General features: G+C 41.5%; 1 pseudogene; it reads right to left on the bottom strand.

Moving 5' to 3' along the window:
- Positions 1-5,600: 5,600 nt before the first annotated feature.
- Positions 5,601-6,593, bottom strand: LOC140523318 (olfactory receptor 9I1-like; annotated as a pseudogene).
- Between the last annotated feature and the right edge of the window lie 1,214 nt (positions 6,594-7,807).

Here is a 7,807-nt window from a genome sequence, read left to right as displayed (position 1 = left end):
AGGTCTAGCATTCATTCTATCATGTAATTCAGGAGCTCAGAATGGACTACAGAGTCAGGCTGGCTGTACCAATGAGAACAGGCCCCATTTTTCTAATGATCTGTTTTTTAAGCACTTTCCTTTCTCATAACTCTGTGAGGCAGAAGGCAGGTGTGATTTTCTCTATTTTATATGTGATGAAACCAACAGTTCAGGAGAGGAAATGACCTCCATGCCACACCAATCACAGGGCTACTCTAAAAAGGCATTCAATGGCTTCTCCTGGATCACTCAGTGGGAGCAGAAATGGGCTTCCTACTGACAAACCTCCTTGATATTTCTATTGAAGCTATTTCTGGCTACAGAGAGCTTCATGTTCTAAGCACAACCCCATGAGAAAGGTAGGGCAGAGATTATCTCCAGCTGACAGAGCAAGTGAGTGGTGGAGTCAGGGCAAAAAACCAAATCTTCTGGTTCCTCACACCAGATTTATGTATCACACACAGCTTCCTTGCCCTGCATATTCTGTGAATCATGGAGTATAGGACAGAATCACAGTTCTCTATCACTCTATCTATCCCAGATACATCATTAAGTGCCTGCCCAACCCAGTATGCATAGTCCCATGTTTTGTATATAGTCTCTGCATCAAGAAGTTTTCATTCTAGGAGAAGGAGGACTGAAGAAAATATTTAACAACCATCTCGATGAGAGGAAATAGTACACAGGACATACTTTAAAGTTTAATCTATATTGTGGATATTTTCTCCATCAATTAATTCTGGACAATCGACAAAACAATAAACCAAGTAATGACATGAATCAATTGCCTTTTTCTGAGGTGTAGATGCTCATGTTGAAAATTTAACAATCAGCTCTATGAGCTAGCTCCAGTGTCCTCCTAAAGAGAAATATGGCACCACAGTAGGTTTTAAAAGGAATAGAGTAAATGATGAATAAAGTGAATTTTTTTTGTGTTACAATGTCAACCCTTTTAGCATTTAGCTCATGAAAGAGAGGAAAAGTCTTTGGAAAGGAGTTAAAGGTTAAAGTTTGTTTTTAATATGGATCAAATGCTACTGTGGGTGAAGAATAGCCCTACCTGACTTGTGATTAGCTCTCTAGCCTGACTCAAAACCCCCCTGGCCCTTGCCCTTCCAATGCATCCTTTTCCAGTCTGCTAAGTTCTTTGACTTTAAACATCACCTTGACTGGGCAACCCAATCCCCTCCAACTAAAAGCCTCCAATGTCTGCTTGTTGCTAAGAGCTGTGAGACAAAATCTACTATCCAAGCCCTTTCTCAATCTACCTCCACCCTGAATTTTCAGCCTTATTTCTCACTACTCTTCTAAACTCAATTGATCCATCCATAGCATTATTAATGAGCAAGGGGATACAAGAACAGTGGTTAAAGAGATCCTGCCCTAATGAAGTTTACAACAGATTATGTATATAGATAAGTGAGACAAAAATGCACACAAGACACTTTGGGGAGACAAGATGCTGGGACCTGGGGCAGTGGGGTGGAAGAAGACATCATATAGGAGATAGCACTTAATCTGAATATGCAAGGAAACAAGGGAATGTAAGAAACAAAGGTGAGAAAGGGGTGAATTCTTTGCCGGGGGAAGAACCCATGCAAAGGTGCAGAAATGGGAGATCTCCTAAACCAGATTTCCAGTAATAAATCTTGTGCTTGTCTGTTGCCTCTTCAAAGGTCCTTTCTATGGTGGGCATAGTGGAATATGCCTACAATCACTACTATTAAGGAGGCTGAGACTGGTGCACTAGGCTAAGCCAAATGGGTGTCCAAATGGGTGAGGAGGCCCTGTGAACTTAACTTCTCCAAGAAGCCATCACTGATCACCCAGCTGGCAGTACCTCTCTTCCTTGAGCTCCAGCAGCCCTCCCTGTCCACACCTTTCCTTGGGCACTGGGCATTAGCTCTCTTTCATGTCTCCCAAACTACAATGCAAAGACTGTGTGGGCAGATCATAGGTCCAGAAAAGGTCCTATTCTATCATGTACCCAACTGCACACAAATCCCTAAATCCATGTTCCAGGTGACAGAGAGGCAGTGTGGTTCAGGGGGCAGAGCACTGAACTAGAAGTCAGAATGCCTAGATTTGAACCCTACTTCTGCCACTTATTTTCTCTGTCATTTAGGCAAATAACTTGACCTCAGGTTTCTTCTCTGTAAAAGGAGTAGATTACCCTTGGATCATCCCTAAAGTCTTGCCTAGATTTTACATTCTATAACCCAGAGAGAAAAATAGACTTTAAAAACCAGGTCCAACAGAGAAATAGATCCTAGTGATTAAAACTCCTACTCAATTGGACATGACAGACAGCAGAATGTGTACTGAGAGCAGGTTTCATTAGAGGGAAAAGAGAGAGACACAGAGTTTTTCTGGCCAAGGAAAGTGAAGACACAAGAGGAATGCCATGGTTGGGGAAACTGGACACAGAACAGAAAAGGGATGTGAATGTGCCATGAAAATGAATAATATCAACTTCTCAATTCTGCCCAAATCAGAAGATTAGGGATATAGAGCTAGAAAAAAACTTATTGACCACCACATTTAGTCTAACAGCACTTTTATTTTATACATAAGAAGAACAAGGAACAAAGAGAAAGAATAAGTGACTTGTTCAGGCTCACACAGCTAATAAATTCTCAGGTGGACTTGGAAGGAAGGTCTTCCTTCCTCCAAATTTGCAGAGGTTTAGCCATACCATGGAAGAGAGTAAAGAAAGTATTGGGGCCCCGCAATGGACAGTTCCTGGTGGTCATAAGGGTTGGGGGAAATGTTTATTGTGAGAAAGAAGTGGCAAGGTGCTGAAAAGAACCTCTTCCTGGACAACAAGGTTGCTGGGACCAAGTCCATCCTGTGTGACAATTGGAAGATGCCCCAAGATTGAGTGGAGGAGAGTAATCTATGACCCATGGAAAAGAGTAAAGTGCTTGGATCTAAAAAGAGGTGGTGCCTATGGCCTTGGTGTCAAACCCAGAACTCTAACCACCTGATGAGTTAACTTGGGAAAGGGAGGGTGTAAAATGGTGGGTGTAGACACAAGAAAGGACTAGGCTCGATTTTTTCATTACCCAGGTATCTGTCAGTAAAGATAACCGAATGAAATAATGAGAAGTACAATTTCTTTTGTGTCAGAAGACCTGGAATTGTGTGTGCGGTCCTGCCACTGTTTGGATGTTGTATCCTTGATTAAGTACCTCCCCTTGGCTGAGCATCAGACTTAGGTACAATTATCTCTAAGGTCACTTTCAGTTCCACATTCTGTTATTCCAGAAATAATTCTCTTGAAAACACAAAGGCTACAAAGTCACAGTCCTGGTACTTATACTCTTTACCCTTACATCGATCACAGCATCTCCTCCTCAGTCACTTGGTCAATCAAGAAGCACTTGTTAGATGCTTACCACAGGCTATAAGCACTAAGGACAGAAAAAAGGGCAAAAACATAGGCTTTCTTTCAAAGACTCAGTATGTAGTGGGGAATACAACAGGTGGCCATACTCCTACAGCTCACTCAGTCACCTAACTATGTAAGAAACTCAACTTAGAATCACTCTTCCAACAGGGGTATCTGAAGATGGTTAAATATAAGAATATTCTCTCTTTGTTACATTTGTTTTCTTATATATTCTACTCTAACTGACAGACACCACTTCACAGAGACTCTCAGACTTCTGGGACAGAAAACAGACTTGCCTGCCCCATGGGAAAGGGATTTGATTCAACAACACCTGGTTTCTTCTTATCAGTTTTGTGCTCCAGAGGTGACCATGGAAGAAGAGGGCTAGAGTTAGGAGATAGGGCAAAAAATACCACAGGGACATCTGAGATGGACTAACCTTCCATCAAGTGGGTCTGTCTCCCAGAAAGACAGATCTCTCCCAGTTATGCCCAGTTGTGTGGCATGTAAAGAAGTGATTGCACAGGTCATCCTCCTCAAACACCACTTTATGCTTAAGTTCAGTTCTCTTCCAAGCCCCAGACTGAGCTACTGATGAGAGTGCTACAGACATTTGGTTTCTCTCTCCATCCTAGACTACATATCTCTGCAGAGAAATCAGCCTCCAGAGTAAATCACCTGCCCTAAGGCAGACAGCAGAACGTTGCATGGGTGGGAGAGCAAAGCCAAAGGAAGTGTTTAAAAAAGAAAATATCAGAAACAGTGTAAACAATACGGAAGAGGATGATGTATGTCTTCAGAGGGATCATAGCATTTACCATAGAAGCAAGCTGCTCCAAAGCCCTCATTTTACAATAAGGCCTAGGGGGTAATGACTGGCCCATGGCCACACAGGTCACAAAGGTAGTAAGTGGCAGAGCCAGGATTGAAGTCAGATCCTCTCACTACAGATCCAATGCACTATCCTAGAGACATAACAGTGGTAAAGACTGTGTCCAAGGTGCTGAACTTTGAGGGAGCTGACAATATTTCTAATCCTTAGCACATGATAAGAATAATCAAGAATACCTATAATTAGGCCACCTGATGATGAGCTAAAGTCAACTTCTCCTGCACCTACTGCCCACCTAAGGGTGCACTTTCTATATAGCTTTTGCTGTGTTCCCAGGGTACAAAAATGCCCAGTACCAGCACATTGTTTCCACTACACCATAGTGGATTTCATTGTAGAGTCAGATAAATCCCAACTTTCAAGGGTCATATGAAGTTAATAATAATGAAATTTGTCACTATATTTTCCTGTTATAACACATATTTACAGAATTTAGAGTCTACAAAGCACAATGAGTGGGTCTTTAAAACATTATCCCCAATAAGTATTAACAAACATTTGTATGTGGGACATCAATCAGCTTCCTGTTGTGTAGGTGACTAGTTCCTTCCATGTGCCTCTCTTATGTACTTACCACTTTTCATGCTGCAGTATAGTTATTTGGATACTTAAAGTCATTTAATAACAGAGCTAGAAGGGATCTTATGGATCCCCATGCCCACCTCTCAATGTTATAGAGGTGACAACTAATGCCAAGAGAAGAGCAATGACATTTCCCAAGTGGCATAGTTGGGTATCTTGCCTCCTAGTTCAGTGGTCATTCAGATTAAGACACCATGTTTACCTGTCCCCATTTCTTCCCTATTAAACTATAACCATGTTAATATAATTTGCTTTATATGTGCAAATGGGACATATGGAAATGATCTCAAACATCCATTCTGATCACAGAGTCCAGAATTATCATAATATCATATATCTATATCATGATAGAGCATAAGAAAAAAAAGAATTTCATAAATGAAAGGTATCCTTATTTCTGGGCAGTTAGGTGGCACCGTGGGTAGAGAGCTAGCCTTGGAATCAAGAGGACCCAAGTTCAAATCCAGCTTAAGATCCTGTGTGTGTGATTAAGATGTGTGATCCTGGGGAAATCACTTATCCTTCTTTGCCTCTGTATCTTCATCTATAAGAAGAGCTGGAGAAAGGAGAAGAAAACCACTCCAGTACTTTTGCCAAGAAAATCCCAGATGGGGGTCACAGAGAGTTTGACAGAACTGAAACAACTTAACAATAAAAACAAATATTGTTTGGTGCAGGAGACAGTCAGGATGAATAATGGGCCACCCAGAACTATATCACCTGGGAGACGTGGAGTCTGTTGATGACTTTTCTGAAGGCACCTTTCACCTCCTTGTTCCTCAGGCTGTAGATGAAAGGGTTCAGCATGGGGATAACCACAGTATAGAAGACAGACACCACCTTGTCCTCTTCCAGTGATTTATTTGAGTTGCTGCATATATATATGAATGTGAGGGTCCCAAAGAAGAGTATGACAGCTATGAGATGAGAGGCACAGGTGGAGAAGGTCTTGGCTCTGCCTCCAACTGACTTGACATGCAGGATGGCCCTGATGATGAACAAATAAGATACCAGGATCACAAGAGCATTGGCCAAAATAACAAAGTTGCCAAAGAAGAGAATTAGGATTTCGCTGGTGGTGGTGGTGTCACTGCATGAAAGCTCCAGCAAAGGTGGCAAATCACAGAAGAAAAAGTTGGTCTGGTTGGGCCCACAGAAGGAAAGCGTGAATGTGCAGACTGTGCGAATGATGCCTCCTGATAAACCACCACCATAGGCTCCCATCACTAAGCCTCAACGAGTGCCTGCTGTCATGGCTGAGGAGTACTGGAGAGGACTGCTAATGGCAACGTAACGATCATAGGCCATCACTGCTAGCAGGAAACACTCAGTGCCAGCACAGACTGTGAAAAAGAAGAACTGAGTAGCACAAAACTCATAGGAGACACTTGTCCTGCCAATGACCAGGGTGACCAAGATCTGAGGAATAATGACTGAGGAGTAGCAGGCATCCAAGAGGGAGAGGTGGCTCAGGAAAAAATACATTGGGGTGTGAAGACGAGTATCTAAGCGAATCAGGAGGACTATGCCCATGTTGTCCAACAGGGTGACGAGATAGAAACTGAGAAACACCAGGAAGAGAATAACTCCCAACTTGGGATGGTCAGTGAAGCCAATGAGAATGAACTCTGTCACACTGGTATGATTCTGCTCAGCCATTGACTCCTCTATCGCCTGATTGGGTGAGGGAGAGTGTGGCATTAAAGATCCTGGACATGGCACTGGATGACAATTAATCACATTGTAAAGGAAACTCAATGAGGAGTAAAGGAACACTTTAAGGAAAGGGTAATTATCTCATTTTACCCTAGACAGAATGAATGAGTGCCTATGATTATCCAAAACCTTGGCAGAGGGTGTGGGAAGGTAAGAATGATTCCTAGTAAGGGTAAAGAGAGAAGTTCTTAATCAGAAATGAGCAAGCCAAAACCAGATAATGAGATTATAACAACAATTATAACATCAACTAACAAAAACTTCCTATGTTCAGAGACTGTGCTAAGTACTTTGCAATTATTATTTCATTTGATCCTGACAACAGCCATAAGAGGTAGGTGATGTTATTATCTGCATTTTACAGATGAGGATTTTGAGGCAAATAAGTTCAGTGACTTCCCCAGAATCAAATAGCTGAATTTGAACTTCCTAGTTTCAGCCCTGGTACTCTAGGCACCATTGGCCCCCTCCCCCAGTTTATATTTAGTGTTCAAAAATCTAAAAGGCTGAAACAGTTAGGAAAACTGGTTCCAGCAGTAGGACATTTAGGCTGAAAAGTCAGAAAGGAGTCGAGACCAAATACAGAGCATATTTAAAGGAGTTGATCATTTGTTTGATAGTGTGGTATAAAGGGACATAAATCTGGAGAAAAAGGGGACCTATTTTCCTCTAAAAGACAATTTTAAGACCAGGAAGTTGAAATTAAAAAGAGTAAGATTTCAATTCCTTTTAAGAAAAAGGTTCCAAGAATTATGATCACCTGTACTACCTTGAGAAATAGTGAGAGCCCCATCACTGGTTGTCTCTAATTCAAACACTGGAAGACGAGCTAAGAGGAAATGCCTCTTCAGATAAGAAGTGAATCAGATGACATTTGAAATCCACTCCAACTCTGAGAATCTATACTATTCTAAAAGGATGTAGATACTGACGGCTTCATTACTATAGAGACATGCAATATGGAAGACCAATTTGCATCATTATTCTGCTTGTTTATTTATTTGAGCCCCTTAAGAGCAATGATTTTATTTTTACTTTCTTTGTTTCCCCGGAATTTAGCATAGATTCTAGCACATAGGAGGTGCTTAATAAATATTTATTAACTAACTGACTGTTGAATTATTTCAGTACATTGTTCTACTTTGATCTGATTCTTCCCCAATTTGAATGGCCTCCTTCTGTCCTTACACTTCCAGCTTCAA

Source organism: Notamacropus eugenii, chromosome 2, assembly GCF_028372415.1.
Source record: "Notamacropus eugenii isolate mMacEug1 chromosome 2, mMacEug1.pri_v2, whole genome shotgun sequence".
NCBI classification, from domain to species: Eukaryota; Metazoa; Chordata; class Mammalia; order Diprotodontia; family Macropodidae; genus Notamacropus; species Notamacropus eugenii.
This window is presented reverse-complemented; position numbering and strand designations above follow the sequence as displayed.